The 17432-nt window shown below is 42.3% G+C and overlaps 1 pseudogene; it reads right to left on the reverse strand.

Moving 5' to 3' along the window:
• Positions 1-7071: 7071 nt before the first annotated feature.
• The window catches only part of LOC145814120 (3-ketoacyl-CoA synthase 4 pseudogene), a 44015-nt pseudogene continuing 33654 nt past the window's right edge, over positions 7072-17432 (reverse strand).

Genomic DNA, 17432 nt, shown 5'->3' on the forward strand with positions numbered 1-17432 from the left:
ACTTGTGAACCACTTTTTGGTCTCCTAAAAAAAGGAAAGAAATTTCAATGGGATGATCGATGTCAATTCGCTTTTGAGAAGATTAAGCAGTACCTTCAGAATCTGTCTGTGCTATTGCCGCCAAAGTCGGGGAAGACTTTAATTCTGTATCTGTCAGTAACAGACAGAACAATGGGATGCATGCTTGCTCAGGAATCTGAGGATAGGGCAGAGAAAGCCATCTACTACTTGAGCAAGAAAATGCTGGATTACGAGACCCGCTATACTCCATTGGAGAAAGTTTGCTTAGCCTTGGTATGGGCTACCAGGAAGTTGAGACACTACTTGTTAGCTCATTCCATAATTCTGGTTTCTAGATTGGATCCCATCAAGTATCTCTTTGAGAAACCAGCGCTCACGGTTAGGCTAGCTCGTTGGTTGCTTCTTCTCTCCGAATTTGATCTCAAGTATGTTACTCGCAAGTCAGTCAAAGGGAGAGCTGTAGCGGAGTTCCTGGCAGATCACCCAGTAGAAGGGGATGAAGCGGTGGAATATCTGTTCCCAGATGAAGCCATTCTGCAAGTCAAGGAGGAGACTTGGACAATGTACTTTGACGGAATGTCTAATTAATATGGTTATGGGATAGGTGTGTTGCTGATAACACCCGACAATTCCCATATACCTTTATTCTTCAAACTCCAGTTCAAGGTGTCCAATAACGAAGCAGAATATGAGGCATGTATCGCTGGTTTGGAAGCCGCCCTGGAACTAGGGGCAAAAAGGTTTGATGTTGTTGGGGACTCGAACCTAGTTGTTTCTCAAGAAAATGGAGATTGGAAAGTTAAGGAAGAAAAGATTAATATTTATCACCAAGCCTTGGATGTTCTGATTCCTAGGTTTGAAAAGCTGACTTTCACGCATCTACTGAGAGAGAACAATAGGTTCGCTAACACTTTATCAACTCTATCTTCCATGATAGATATCCCGCTTAGAGTCCGGATGCGTACGATCATCATTGAGCAGAGATATATGTTGGCCTATGAGACTATTACCGTAATCGATGAAACACAAGATCAAAACCCTTGGTACTATGATATCTGGAACTTCTTGGAAAAGGAGATTTATCCACCAGGGGCAAATGCTAATGAGAAAAGGGCAATATGGTAGATGGCCGTTCAATTTATCATCTGTAGAGGTAAATTGTATAAGAGGGGTCATTTGGGAATGCACAAGTTGTGTGTCGAATAAGAGGAGTCAAAGCGCCTGATGGAGGCCATCCATGGAGGAGAGTGCGGAGTGCACATGAACGGAGTGATGTTAGCCCGAAAGATTCTCAAGCAAGGTTATTACTGGTCTACCATGGAGGAGGATTGGATTGGTTTTGTTCGACGATGCCACAAATGCCAAATCCATGCTAATCGCGTGAACATCCCGCTGTCAAAACTATACACTATGACTTTGCCATGGCCTTTCTCAGTTTAGGGAATCGACGTCATCAGCGCAGTCACACCAAAAGGGCAAAATGGGCATAAATACATTCTGGTGGCAATTGATTACTTCACAAAGTGGGTGGAGGCTCAGTCTTACGCAATGTTGAAAGTAGTGCATGTGGCTAAGTTCATCAGAAACAACATCATTTGCTGTTATGGGGTCCCAAATGAGATCATTTCAGATAATGGCTCCCACTTCAAGAAAGAAGTGATAGACTTGTTGGAGAAATACAATGTGACTTTTCATAAGTCATCTACATACCGGCCGCAAACCAACGGAGCTGTGGAGGCTGTCAACAAGAATGTCAAGCATATTTTTCAAAAGATGGTTGAGACCTACAGGGACTGGCCAGATAAATTGTCATTCACACGCTGGGGCTATAGAACTTTAATTTGAACGTCCACAAGGGCAACTCCTTATTCTCTCATCTATGGGATGGAAGTTGTTCTACCTATTAAAATAAAAGTCTCGTTGCTACGAGTTATGGCTGAATGTCAAATAGTAGAGGCGGACTGGCAACAGAGCAGGTTTGAAGAGTTGATGTTGTTCGATGAGAGAAGGCTGAAAGTATTGTATCATGTTCAGGGCTATCAACGTAGGATTGCTAGGGCTTTTAACAAGAAGGTTAAGTCCCGGAATCTCAAATAGGGAGATATGGTGCTTAAAGACAACCGAACTCCCATCCATGACCCTGGGGGCAAGTTCAAACCCAATTGGACTGGTCCTTACATCATCAAAACTATCTGGTCGGGTGGAGCTGTAACACCCACCTTTTCTTAGTTATTACTTTTATGATTAATCTGAATTATGCATTTATCTGTGCCTTATATGATTATTTATGTGCATTATGTTTGTTACCAGATATGTTTCTTTATGAAATGACCTGTCTGATTCATTAAATCGTAGAGTTATAAAATCAGTTAGTGGACTAAGTGGGTAAGTTGATAAACCTTAATTAGGTCAAGTAATAATTTAACTCACTAGTAAATGTATGTAAAGAGGCTCTCACTTAATTAAGCTAAATTAAACTATAGATGTATTTATATATATGTGTGACCTTAATTAGAAAAGAGAGAGGGAGATATAATCTGAGAGAGAGAGAGAGTGACAGAGTGTTCTAGGGTTTGAGCTTGAGTGAGTGATCAAGAAGAATGAGAGAATATGAGATAACTTCATCAATTAACATATTAAGGTAAAAATTCTTCCTAATTTCTTGCATGAGACTAATTTTCATCTTGAATTCATGGAATTTAAGGAGAGAGTGGGGAGTTGGGTAGTGTAAGTTGTGTTATAAACTTTAAAATGAGGAATTCTTCCATGTCTTTTCTTGAATTACTTGGTCTTACATGACTCTAAGCTAGATTTCCATGGTTTTGGTGTAATATAGAATCTCCATATGCATAGAGTTTTGTTTCTCTTAAATCTTGAAATTGTTTGTGAGATTGTGGAACTTGAGTTTGAATTTGAGATTCTATCCTTGATTTGAAGTTGGAAATTGTTTACATACTATGGTTGTTAATTTTTGGCCTTTAATTTAATTGACTTTGGGTTTGATTTTGAGGAATTTGGAACCCCAAAAACATAGCAGAAATTTGGTTTGGGAATACCCAGAACCGCACGTGTGGCTGGAGAGCCCGCACGTACGAGAAGTACTAGCGCAAGTCGGCGGGTAGGCCAGTACGTACGGAAAATAGGGAAGGTGCTGGGGACATTCTACGTAAAAGGCACTTGGTGGCGCACGTGCAGCGCATGTGCGAAGAAGGTCCTGCGCGTGCAGCCAAGAAGCTCCGTACGTGCGGCTGTTTGGCAGTCTCGATTTCACTTTTCTGCTTTATTTACCCCACTCCCAGGCCTCCACTAGCATGATTTACATCCGTAATTAATGCCCATTTGGGTTGCATAAGCATTTAAAAGGAGTAAACAATATTTAGACCAACCAATTCCCAAGAAATGAAACTAATTAGTTGGGTGCATGACAAATTAAGTGTGTTATGCTTGTATCTGTCTGTGTAGGTCAAACATCACGTTCCAGTCACCTGCATCACGGAACCCATTGTGAGTAACAATGTTGTAAACATATGTTTAATTTAAATTACCTTTTCTCTGCTTCAAAGTTATGCATTGCTCTAATATGTTTCTTATATTGATGAATGATGATTCTATCTCTGGTTGCGTTGTTCAATGTGGCAACCCTAGCACCTGTTCATATGATTACAAAGAATCTATGTCAGTAGCATTTCATGGAACTCCTGTTTATTATAGTGTTGGTTATCATATCTGATCTCTGGTCTTCATGACCGTTTATTCGGTCTTCTAGATCGCCTGTATTTATTGCTTTTGGATATACTACGTGTCATATTATGCCTCTCACATGTAATACGAACTTACTCAGTATGTATTTTATTTTACATTATAATCATCATTTAGAATCCCTTTACTCAGTTGTTATTCACTGGGTTTTAGCTCACGTTTTGTATATATGTATATGTAGGTAATCCAGTTTAGGAGGGAACATAACTGAAGATCTTACCTCTGTTTTGGTCAAGCCACCTTTTGCGCCTCTCGTCGAGGTTCCTATTTGTCGGAGCACCAGCTGACCCAGTGATTACCTATTTTGGCACTCCCACGCTTGTTGTGATCGGTTGTCGTGGGTGTTATAGTTATTGTTGATAGGAATGACTTATCTCTTTTGGTTGTGTTGTAATTATAAGAAACTTGTAATGCATGGATGTACATGTATATATATATATAGCTACGTTTTTATCTCACGTAAGTTCACATCTCATTGGACGTTTTACTTTCTTATATATTAGCTTCCGCTAGCCCCGTTCATTTATTTTGTTCAATTAGGCATTTGGTAATCACGGATTACTGGCAGGTTACAACACTAAACCTATAGGGACGGGTTTGGGTCGTGACAGGAGCTGTTATTCTCATGGACCTAGATGGCCTAGAATTTTCCCGACCAATCAACATGGACAAGTTGAAGAAATACTTTCCCTGAGAGGCTCGCTAGGCCAAAAAGCCAGAAGGGAGACCTAGGCAAAAGTTAGAGCATGAGAAATTAGAAATAAATAAAAATTGAGCTCGCAAGATTGAAAATCCTAAAGGGCGGCCTTGGCAAAAGTTAAAGCGCAAAAGGAGAGAGTTAATACTCGAGTGAACCTAAATCGAACTACGTAAGGCTTGATTCCTATCTTCGGGATACGTAGGCAACTTCATTCTGAAGTTCGGCCGTAAACACCTCCAACTCAACTGTCATGTCCATGTGTTTGATTAGGTCATCTTTGTCTGTTCAGTACCTAAGAGTTTAGTTGTGATCTTTACTCTAAGAGAAGAGCTTGTTGCTATGCTGAGCAGTGGTGTTCAATCAATGGGCAATTTCTGATCTTTGGATTTGGGGTTGTACATCTCATGGATTGATTCCGTGTGTGGCAGGTGGTGATCCTTTTCAAAAATGGTTTTGGAAAGTTTTAATAAAAGTTAATTTTGTTCAAATCTTACCTTTTACAACTTAGATCATTTTTGGACCAAAAGGAAAATTTTCAATGTTCACAGCTTTAATTTCATTGATTTCAACATAAAGTTCTCCAAATCTCTGATACAAATCAAAGTTGATTTTATTGCATCGAAAAAGGCTTGAAAAGAAAGGTCAAAGCAATAAAATAGGGGCATAAGCAAGTCAGTTTCTCTTACGTCCTCCGCTCGTTCTTGTGGAAGCTTATGAAGCTAAAGTGAACCCGGTTTATACCTCATCCTTGAGCCAAGCCAAGCACTCGCTAGAAAGGGCGCAACTGAAACTAGGGGCAAGGGCCATAAGCTCTCTCGTCCTCCAAGCAATGAGATATCTAGCCAAGTGTGAACCTCGGATGGGGAATGAAACCGGGTAATCTACCCCTTCCTCTAGGCGGATCTGATTATGCCCAAACTGACACTTGAACTGGAAAGGGAAGTAAAACACACAGTATGTGAGGCCGATCAACTGAATGCTGGGCTTTCGAGTTATGCTGTAGCTCATCTCGGTCAGGTTAAGCCAGGGGCAACGCCAATCTATGTCAGCAGCAAACCTGTTGTACATCCAGTGGCACTACCATCCCTTATTCGGGAAAACCACTAGTCGATGACAGAAGAAATAGCCGCGAGCTGAGTACTCAGGGAAAAAGTCCACTACCTTCATCTTATCCGTAAGCCACACCTGGGAAGGAATGAAAGAAAAGAGAGATTAAAGAATAGAGAGATGTATGATGAAAGAAAATTTAGAAAAGGGCTTTGAGAGAAAAATAGAGCATGAGTGCCAAGCGATGTGAGAAACACATATGAGAAAGGGTAGGAAACATTACCTGAAGAAATAGTGGACTCCTCGCGAATTTGGTAGTCTCCCGCGGATGAAAGACATCCAAGCCCATCAAAGTCTCAGTCAATGCCAAACCAATACAACTCTTGCCTTCTTTCAAACCTTGCGCCACTTCGATCAATCGGATGTTGGATCCACCAAAACTAGGGACAAGGAGGAAATAAGCCAACATACATAAGTAGAGGGCATGTTGCCAAAAACCCGACCAAAGACGGTCGCTGCGGTCACCAATCTCGGAAAATCGATGAATCAAACTCAGAATATCTAGCTCTCCATTGTGGGCCAGAGATTGAGCCTCGTAAAGAGTATGCCCACACATCTGTCTCAAAGCTTGAGCGTGGCCAAAACGAGGCTGAGGCATGATTTCCTCGTCGCGTTAGGATTCCATTAATGCCTGAAATTCTTAAATTGTTGGGCCCATTTCTTGTCCCTCGAAGCTAAAGACGTGTGTAATCGAGTCCCAACACCTAGCCGTGGCTTGAAGAAACGGGAAACAAAGTGGAGTTCGGCTCAACGGAAAAAGTGCATTTATGCCAAAACCCTAAAAATTTACCTTTTTCGAGCCGTCTAAAGTCGCTATCCAACCCAAAAGTCTTTCAGCGAAAAATAGCTCCTTTTGTGAAGAATTTGCAATTGAAATGAAGAATTCTCGAAGTTCAACCTTTTGTAGAAGATAAGGCAGTGAGTGGAAGCCAGCTGTCAACAATTTGGAGGTTCTGCACCTTGATGGCCGGCAGGCTACCTTGGTGGTCGACAGGCCATCTTTTCTAGCCGGCAGCCTTTTTTTCAGCCTTGTTATCCACCTTTGTGCTGAACAATGCTAGAAGCATGTGTTTTGTTTTGCTCTTTGTGCGTTTTTAAGGTCTTGTTTTGAGTCCTTTTGGTTTTAGCAAGTTTGTTGAGTTGTATTTGAGTTGTTTTGTTTTGTTTATCGAGTTGGTATTTTGCTTATCGAGTTGTATGTTGCTTTTTGTATTTTGGTTGTTAGTCGGTTCATTACCCAATTAAGAGCATTGTTTCTATCAAGTGCTCTTGACCAATTCAATTCCATGTCCATTTCATGTTAATGTGGTGCTCATGATGCAAAAATGACAGACACTAACTGTGAGGTTTTATTCTGATCATGGCATTTTACAAAAGAGAAGTATAAGTTTTAAAGCAATAAAACCTATCTACGGCTATACATATGCTAATGTTCCCAACAAAAAGAAACTAAGTAAAAATGCAAAAAAGCAGCGCCAGCCGCTTTAGGCTTGAGAGGCCCTCTTCGTCCTCTTCCTCGGAGAAGAGGACTCTGGGGCACTATCTCCATTGGCTCTGCTGTCTGAATCTGTCTCTGAGCCAGAACTAGAGCAGGCAGCGTCTCCGCTCTCTGCTCCAGAACCCTTCTCAGCATTGTCACCTCCACTCTTGGAACCCGAGTCGGCGTCATCATCTCCGCTCTCAAACGACCCAGAGTGCTGACTCGTTGCCTCCTTTGAGCCGCTGGTCTCAGCATCATCATTGCGTAAGATGGGCTCTAGAGGACTGCTCCGTCTCGAGTACTTCTGTCTCTGTCTCTCCTCCCTACTGCTGGAGAAGGTGCTGCCGTTGTTGGTGCTCCCACTGCTAGAGTAGTCAGTATAGCTGGGATGTGAAAAGAACAGTTGTCACGTATCAATTTCAATGTGTGTATAAGATGCAGGCATAGTATATAATGTGTGTATCAGATGCATGCGTGCTATGCAAAATGAGTGCATGCAGAAGTCAAATATAGTGTATGAGTACAATATGTGAATGCAGTGCGCTAATGCAGTGTATTAGTGCAGTTTGGAATAAACTACAGTTGAAATGTGTAGACACCCCATTTTTGACCGTCCTTAAGACTTGGACGTCATCGTTTGAACACTCGATGATTACCCTTGTTTGTGTTCGTCTTGAGTTCTCGGAGGTTTCGGCTACGCGCCTTACCTCAAGACCTCTCGACTTGTCTATTTTGTGTCTGGTTTTGCACCAAACACTTGTTATTTTGCTTCTGAGGGTGGGAAGTAGCTTTTAGGCCATCCCTACACCTCACCGGCCATGGCTTGAGGCCACCGGCCATGTTTCCTTGCCACCGGCCATTGGTGATGGCCAGTCGGCACTATTGATAGTCGGTCGGCATTGTGTTTCGTCGGCCGGCCACTGTTTTTGATCAATCGGCCACTTTTCCTAGTCGAGACCTTTTCTTGAGGGAGCTTGACCCTCTTGAACCTTTTTTTAGCTTCTTGAGGAAGCTTGAACCTTTTTAGCTTCTCCAAGAAGCTTGACCTTTTTGAACGTTTTTTAGCTTCTTGAGGAAGCTTGAACCTTTTTAGCTTCTCCAAGAAGCTTGACCCTTTTGAACCTTTCTTTTAGCTTCTTGAGGAAGCTTGAACCTTTTTAGCTTCTCCAAGAAGCTTGACCCCTTTTTAGCTTCTCCAAGAAGCTTGACCCTTTTTTTAGCTTCTCCAAGAAGCTTGAACCCTTCTAAGCTTCCAAGAGAAGCTTGCACCTCCTGACCCCTTGTCTAGCTTCTCCAAGAAGCTTGACCCATTTGCCTAGCTTCTCCAAGAAGCTTGGCCCTTTTGTCTAGCTTCTCCAAGAAGCTTGGCCTTCTTGGCCCTTTTGCTCCAAGCTTCTAAGAGTAGCTTGGCCTTTTTGGTCAAAGCTTCTAAGAGAAGCTTTGCCCCATTGGTTTCTCTATATAAGGAAAGCCTCTCCTTCCATTAGAGAGGTTAGAAAATCTGATATATAAGATATATATATCACTCTCTCTATATATCTCCCTCTCTCTCTACATTTGGGTGGGTTAAAGGGCCCAAAAGGGTCTAGTTCTTGGCCATTTGAACTACACCTCCTAGCACAACACTTCCATCATCACTTGGAGGTTCTTGGGTCTTGTTTTCAGAGGTTGAAGGTTGCATTTTTGGGTCTAGAGGCTGTTGTCCCGTATTGGCTACAAAGGTAACCCATTTTTCCTCTTTATTCCCCGTTTTTGCACACCCTTTTAGCCTGTCTTGCTTGTTGATTTGAGCTTTGCGTATAACATAAAAAAGTTCTGTTTTTTTGTGTTTAAGATACTTCATTAAGGACACTTTTGTGTTTGGGGTCGTTTACCCCCTCTTAGGCCTTGTTTGGCCCCATTTTGTGCTATTTTTGGTGAGGATGGTGGTTTAAGGTCCTAAGAAGGAGAGGGGTGACCCTCTCCTCTGTTGCCTTGTTTGTTGCCCTTTTTGGCCTTCCAAAGGGGCTCCTATTTGCATGCTTTCAAACCTTGTTTCAAGCATTTTTCAGTGGGTTTTAGGACCCCCATAAGCCATTTCCAGAGTTGATTTGATCTTGCTAAATGTCTATCTTGCATGTGCTTAATAACTCCTTGCATGGCCCTCTAAAGTAACTCATCATTTTTGCATGCCATGGTTGCGTATCAGTGGTTATTTGGGCCTATTTTCACATGTTTTATTCACTAATTTTTGATGGTTTGGTGAGATTCCATGTGCATCATACACTTGCTTTGTATTCCTCTATTTTGCCCAGAAATGCATCTTGCCTTTGGACCACCATGCTTGCATATTTTAGCTTAGCTTTGTGAAGTTTTTGGTCATGTTTTAATATGCTTAAGGTCTGTCTTGGGTCTTTAGATTCACATTTTCCATGTTTAGTATAGCTCCTTTGCATTTTGGCTTGTTGGCCTTAAGTGTGTGAGTATGTAGCATGCTTTATTTGCTTTGTGTAGACGTCCCTGTAACAGGTCCGCGAGGGGGACGCCGCTACGGTTCGGACTCGATTTTGTGTCACGGTTCTTAATCTGAACCAAAGAGTCCAAATCTGGCAAATCGTTTTGAGAAACAGATTTTGGAAAAAAGGTAGTGCCAAACATGGACTGCTTTGCCAGACACAGAGTCGCCACCTAAATATTTTTTAAATGGGGAAATTTAGGAAACCCTGACTCGGTGCCAAAGGCCACATGTTCGTCATCACCGGAGTTGTCTCGGCTCGGGAGCTTGGGTACGATCGGGGAAGGTCAGCTATGAGCACCCCCTTTCGCCCGGTCCGAAGACCGGCCTCTACTAACCGTGATATCCAATTTTGAAAACATTACGTGTTCTTATTCCAATTATTAGCCTAGAATTGCTATGTTGTGCGCGCAGCAAACAAGTATAGACCAAATCGCCCAAATTGGAACAAAAGTAATTCATGTTTGTTTTGAAATTGGTTTGCTACTCGTAAGTAGGCTAAAATGCAGATTTTGCCACCCTTAAGTGGGTTTTTGGAAAGGATGTTTTTGCCACTATCTAGTGGGCTTAAAAACTCACAGCTTTAATTTATTCCAATTTAGGTAATTCAACCTCCATCCACAGGCATTCAAGCAGTTATATCATATAAGCAGCTAGCCTCATGGTAATCATGCTATCATGGTAACATTCACACGCATGCGATATGCTAAAGCATAAAAGCTTACCTAGTACTCCGTGCCAAAACAGTAAACTAGTTAGCAAAATGTGCGTGTCCTAGTTCATGTTAATTTGCCTAATGCAACACATACAAGATGCAATTTAGATAGGCTCGGTTAAACCTAAACATGGCATGTGAAAATGCACAATTATCACATATTCGGTTTAGAATTTGAAGTACAAATGCAGTTAGCGTGATGTACCGAGCCTAATGTATGCAATACAAATGCATGGATGCACGCATGCATAGCATAAGGTATGCTAAATTAAACGTGCCCTAATACTAACCATCAAAGCGGGTAAGTAAAAGGGAAGAAAGACGTGAGGTTGGAAGACATACACACACTCACGCACACTTATTACATCATTGCCCTCACTCGGAGGGTCCAAATAAATATTACAGTCCCGAATAATAAACAAATAAAAATTATTACAGAATTTCCTAATTAATTAAAAGAAAGGATGCAAAAGAAAGAAGAGGGTGGCCATAGCCTCTGCCTCGGGATGCGCAGATGATGCATGCTCGGAACTCGACTCGCCCGAAAAACCCGTACCGTACTCCTGCCACCTCTGTTTGTACTGCCTTGTCTCTCTGAAAATTACCAAAGTCCTGGAGCAGGTTCCTCACATGCTGCAGAGCACCACCGGCCAGACAGAATTCCCACCGGCACTTCACAATTTCCACCGGCATTTATTGGATTCATCGGCATTCCATAGATTGCCGGTCGGCACAAAATTCTGCCGGTCGGCAGAAACTTCCTGCAGAAGACAGTTTGACAGCAAACAGGGAACAGACAGTGCATGGCATGGGGTTTTCAGGTACATGTGAGCATGGTTATGCTTCCTATCATGTTTTGAACTCAAAGAAGCACGACCTTCGATCCTCGAGCCATCAATGGTGCATGGTGGCTCAAAGAATCAAATTTGCCATTTGATGTAAGGATGCATGCAACAAACAAAATGGGATCCGAAGCCTCATCAAGTTGGAGTCAAAGGCCCCGATGACCGGGAATCGAGGCACATTACATCACTTGAAGTATGAATGTTCCTTGATTCCCACACTTGGTTTGACACCCCAAACCAAGTGAATGCAATGCATGTTATGCAAACATGGCTCAACATGCAACATGATACCTAGATGTAAAGCACAACAAGCATTATGCAACCAACATGACAAATGTATAATGCCAAGCATACAAGATGCAAATATGATGCAAATATGGACCAATTTGGGAATGGGATTCACATGCTACGAGGCTTGATGGAACAACCATACAACAAACATGAAGCAAGCATGCAATGGGGGCCTTGAACCATAAAGGGACAGACCTTAGTCCACCCCAAAACAGCACCAAAAAATGCTCAAAATGATGGGCAACATCTCATGTTAACAAGCAAAGTTATGGTCCCAAGATTAAGGCACAAAGAGGGGACAACTTACCCCCACCAACATGGCCTCTCATGGCATGATTAAAACAAGTAAAAAACAGAATTTTGCAGACCAAGATAGGACTCCAAACCCTCCTAAAATGGCAGCTAAGGTGACTCCCAAGAGGCATATGCACCAAGGCCTATTCCTAGGCATAAGAGGGTACACCCTCAAGGCACAAAAGAGGTCATGCATGCACACATACAAACATGATTCTTGGATTAAAATGTGGTCCTAGATGATGTTAAATCATGAGGGTAATCACAACCATGCATGTTAGGGGTCAAAATGCTCAAAGCTTTCAAGCTGAAATACATAGCACCTATGACAAACATGCCAAGCATGACCAAATGGATAACCAACAGACTTTAAGCATGGAAAAACAATACTAAAAGCTTCATGGAACTAAGCCAACACACACAAGAATCATGGCCTAATCATGAGATGCACTTCTAAGCAAAATGGAGCAATACAAAGCAAGTATTACAAGCATACAAGGAGGCACAAATCCAGCCAAAAACAGAGGTTACACATGACCTAAAACACCTAAAAAAATTTTGAAATGAGGCCAAGAATGATCAAGCACACATGCTACCCTTTTAAGCCAAAAAGCAAGGAAACAAAACAAAGAAGGGAGAGGGGTGTCCCTCCCCTATGCAAGACTTCAAACCACCTTTTTAACACTAAAAATACACTGATTTTCAGTGGTGAAGAGATCAAAATACAAAGATGACCAAAACCTTACAAAAGAGGCACCAAAATGGACCAAACAAGGCCTAGAAGGGTGAGTTTGTACTCAAACCACAAAATGACCTTAATGAAAGTTCTAAAGCATGAAAATATAAGCCTCTTTCATGTTATACACAAGAGCTAAAACAGCAAGCAAGATAGGTAGAAAACTATTGCAAGTTTGGGGAATAAAAAGCAAAATGCTCACCCTTGAAGAACCCTTGAAGAACAAATGGTCTAGCCCTCTTCTTTTGATCAAAACCAGTCCAAAAACTCAAGAATCAACCCTCCAAGTCCCTCAATCTCGGAGTAAGGTGTAATAGTGTGTGTAATGGTGCAAAAGTAAGGTAAAAACCACCTTTTGAGCTAAGAAACACACACAAAGGAGGAGAGAGAGGGAGATATAGAGATGATATGTATCTATATCTCAAAGCTCTGGTTTTTGGTTGCCAAAGTCTAACCTAGATCCAAGAGGAAAGCCCCTCTCTTATAGGACTCCCTCTTGCAAAGCTTATACAACAAGCTTGGCTAGAGGGAGATCCCTCCATACACGTGTATGGAGGGGAGAAGAGTTGGTGCCAGCTATCACAGCTGGCACAAAATATCTCCATAAAGTGGATGAACAGTGGTCGGCTGCCCAAAAATGTCATTTCGACAAAAAACAGTGCCGACCGGCAACAAACTATGCCGACCGGCAATAAAATATGCCGACCGGCAAACAAAAGTGCTGATGGCATCAAAAACCCAGCCGGTGGCCTTTAGCCACTGCCGGTGGTGTGTGGGGATGTCTCACAAAGCAAAACAATGAGTGTTCGGTGCAAAACCAGACACTAAACAGTCAAGTTCGGAGATCCTGAGGCAGGGTACGCGAGCCGAGACCTCCGGGAACTCCAAACGAACACAAACATGGATGATCACCGAGTGTTCAAACGGTGATGTCCAAGTCTTGAGCACGGTCAAAAATGGGGTGTCTACAGTCCCCGAACGCCCCGGGAGGGTGAGTCCCGTTCTGTTCATTTTGGGGTCACTACAGCTCAGGACTCTCAAATTGTCACGGTTCTAAATCTGAACCAAAGAGTCCAAATCCGGCAAATCGTTTTGAGAAAACAGATTTTTGAAAGAAGTGCCAAACATGGACTGCTTTGCCAGATACAGAGTCGCCACCTAAATATTTTATTTGGGGGAATTTAGGAAACCCTGACTCGGTGCCAAAGGCCACGTGTCCATCATCACCAAAGTTGCCTCGGCTCGGGAACTTGGGTACGATTGGGGAAGGACACTTCGTGAGCACCCCCGCTCGCCCGATCAAAGATCGGCCTCTACTAACCATGATATCTATTTTTGAAAACATTATGTGTTCTTATTCCGGTTATTAGCCTAGATTACTATGTGATGCGCACAGCATACAAGTATAGACTGGATCGCCTGAATTGGAACAAAACATTTCATGTCTGTTTGTTTAAAAATAGTTTGATGGTGCTACTCGCATGTAGGCTAAGACGTGGATTTGCCACCCTCGGGTGGGCTTAGAAAATATGATTTTGCCACTATCTAGTGGGCTGAAAACACACATTTGAATGAATTGTTCCAATCCAAATAACCCAACCTTTACCCACAGGCATTCAGGCAGTTATATCACATAAGCATACAGCCTCATGGTAAGCATGCTATTCATGGCAGTCACTCACACGCATGCAAGGATGCTAAAGCATAAAAACTCACCGAGTACTTCAAGCCAAAACAGAAACTACATTAGAAATCATGCATGATCCAAAGTATACAGAAATGACTAATGCAACACATGCAAAAATGCAAACTATAGCAGGCTCGGCTATTCTAAACATGGCATATGGAATGCTACAGCTAACATGTATTCAACTTGGAATTGAAATACAAATGCAGTTAGTATGATGCGCCGAACCCGGTGCATGCAATACAGATGAATGATGCAAACATGCTGTCATACTGTATGCTAATTTAAACGTGCCCTAATCTAACCATCATAAGCGGATAAATAAAAGGGAGAAAGACGTGGGATTGGAAGACATACATCGCACACACGCACACTTATTACAGTTGTGCCCTCGCTCGGAGGGTCCGAATAAATATACAGTCCCGAATAAAAGAATAGTACAGTCCAAATAATACAGTCCAAATAATGTACAAATTCCTAATTAATTAACAAATTAACTAAGAAAATAAATAAACTGGCATGCAAGCCAGGGACTGCCTTGACTCCGCTCCGGATGATGAATGATGCATGCCCGGGTTGCCATTGCGCGGAAATCCATGACGATGCCCCAATTAGCCTCTGTTTACACCTTTTCTTGAAATGCGCGCCAAGCCCCGAAAAGTTACTGATTCTTCATTTTGCTGCAACAGAGAGCAGGAAAGGGGCATAGCAATGTATTTTCACAAATATATGCATGCCTCGATCCTCGTGCCACCAATCACGCATATCAAGGCATGATGGCCGAGGAGTCGAATTGCACAATTTAAATATTAAATGGATACACACGAAAACACAACAAGACCTAACTCCATTATGGATGATCCGGAGTGTCGGTGACTGGGGAATCGAGATACATTCCGTCACTCGGAGTACGGAATGCACCTCGTTTCCCGTGTCCGGGCTAACTCCTATCCCGAACACGATGCAATATGCATGACATGCATGAATGCAACTAAGATACAGCCTAGCATGCACAATGCTATGGAAATGAGATGCCTCGAAATGCGTGCACACGGGCATGCAAATCGAGAAAATGACATGAATGCGATCTAAGATACAACCTAGTATGCACAATGCTATAAAAATGAGATGCCTCGAAATACGTACACACGGGCACGCAAACCGAGAAAATGCACGAATGCGATCTAAGATACAACCTAGTATGCACAATGCTGTGAAAATGAGATGCCTCGAAATGCATGCACACGGGCACGCAAACCAAAAAAATGACATATGCAATGCAAATAACATAGAAATATGATATGAGCATACACTAACATGAGAGAGCCTCAGCCACACTCACATAAGAGGCCGATGGATGAAAATAAAGTGCCTCGAAATGCGTGCACACGGGCACGCAAACCGAGGCAATGGCATATGCAATGCAATATGGCTAAAATGGCATATAGAATGCAACATGGACTTATACTAACATGAGAGAGCCTCAGCCACACTCACATAAGAGGCCAATGGATGAAAATGAAGTGCCTCGAAACGAGTGCACACGGGCACGCAAATCGAGGCAATGGCATACGCAATGCAATATGGCTAAAATGGCATATAGAATGCAACATGGACTTACACTAACATGAGAGAGCCTCAGCCACACTCACATAAGAGGCCGATGGATGAAAATGAAGTGCCTCGAAACGCGTGCACACGGGCACGCAAACCGAGGCAATGGCATAATGCAATAGCATGGAAAATGATATGCAAACATGCTAATGGAATTTCAGCACTGAAATGTGGGGGAAAACAGCCCCGAAATGAGGCGAAAGTACACCCGATGCATGGAATCTCTCCCGAAATGCAAAATTAGGCACATAGAATGAACTACAGCTATACAAAGCATACATAATTGGTACATGGAATGAAAAGACAGAAGCAAGGCAGCCCCAAGATAAGCATTTTTGCAATTCAAAGCATGGCCAAACAGCAAACATAAATAGGGCAAAACTAGCATGCAAAAATGGCCCTAAATATGAGACAAAGAAGCAACTCACAGCTGCTGACCCCAAACAGGTTAGGGGCCTTCTACAATATTGAAGAGGGGCCAAAAATATGATGTTTTACAGAACTATAAAAACCCCAAAAACAAACATAGGTATGGCTAAGCTCTTATGCAAGAATTGGACCGAAAAATGGACAAAGAAGCAAGTGGTAGATGCAAAGCCCAAACAAAAAAATACTCTTCTACAACACTGAAAAGGGGATAAAAATATGAACATTTACAGTAGATGGAAAGCCCCAAATCAATATACAAACATGCTCAAAATGCAACGCAAGATATAGGCCAACAAAGGGGTATAACATGAAGTATGCAAAATATTCATCAAACAGGAAAGGACCCTTAATGAAACATGACAAGGGGGTCAAACTATGGCCACTTTCAGTTCTGATCATGGCCGAAAAACAGAAGCAAGATAAGCTAAAAAAACATGCAAAAAATGAGGACCAAAGAGGGGTATAATGGTAAGTGATGCATGGAGGTCCCAAACAAGGATGAGCCCTTCTTCAATGTTGAAGAAGGGCTCAAAATAAGCCTAACCACAGTTTACATCATGCTCGAAAACAGATCACACATAGGCTAAAAGAATCATGCAAAATAATGGCATACAAAGGGGTAATGAAGAAAGTGCCAAAAATAAGCTTCAAACTGTAATAAGCCCTTAATGAAACATGGAATATAGCTCAAAAAAATGGCATTTTATGTTTTGGTCGGAGCTCAAAACAGCAAGAAAAGAGGCTAAAAAAATGAGGCAAAAAATGAGCTAGAAAGAGGGAGAAGAGTGCTCACCCTTGAAGACCCAACCTTTGCTGCCTCTAGGACTGAAAAATGTTGCCTCTTAGCTGCTGGAAAGCCACTCCTATCTGCTGGAATGGAGTAGTGGTGGTGGTGCTTGGTGGTGGTGAAGAAATGGGTGTAGGAACTTAAGGATTTTGAAGCTTAGAATTATAGAGAGAGAGAGAGATACAATACAAGGCTCTTGGGGGGAAATTTTGTTAACCCTAAACCAGCAGCTGGAGCTGCTGATATATAGGCAAAAATGGGGGGAAAGGGGGGGGGGAAATGGAGGGAAAAAATGGAGGGAAAACAATCCAAGTTTCCCTCCAAAAAGGCCAAAAAGTGGGATATAAAGGCAAGTGATAGCTGCTGGACCCAAATGGCCGAGAGCCCTTCAACAAAGTTGAAGAGGGGCTCAAAACAAGACACTTTGTAGTTTATGACCAAGTCCGAAACAGCTCACAAGTAAGCCTAAAATA

Source organism: Camellia sinensis, unplaced genomic scaffold (assembly GCF_055761805.1).
Source record: "Camellia sinensis isolate YWXY unplaced genomic scaffold, ASM5576180v1 Unanchor1, whole genome shotgun sequence".
NCBI lineage: Eukaryota > Viridiplantae > Streptophyta > Magnoliopsida > Ericales > Theaceae > Camellia > Camellia sinensis.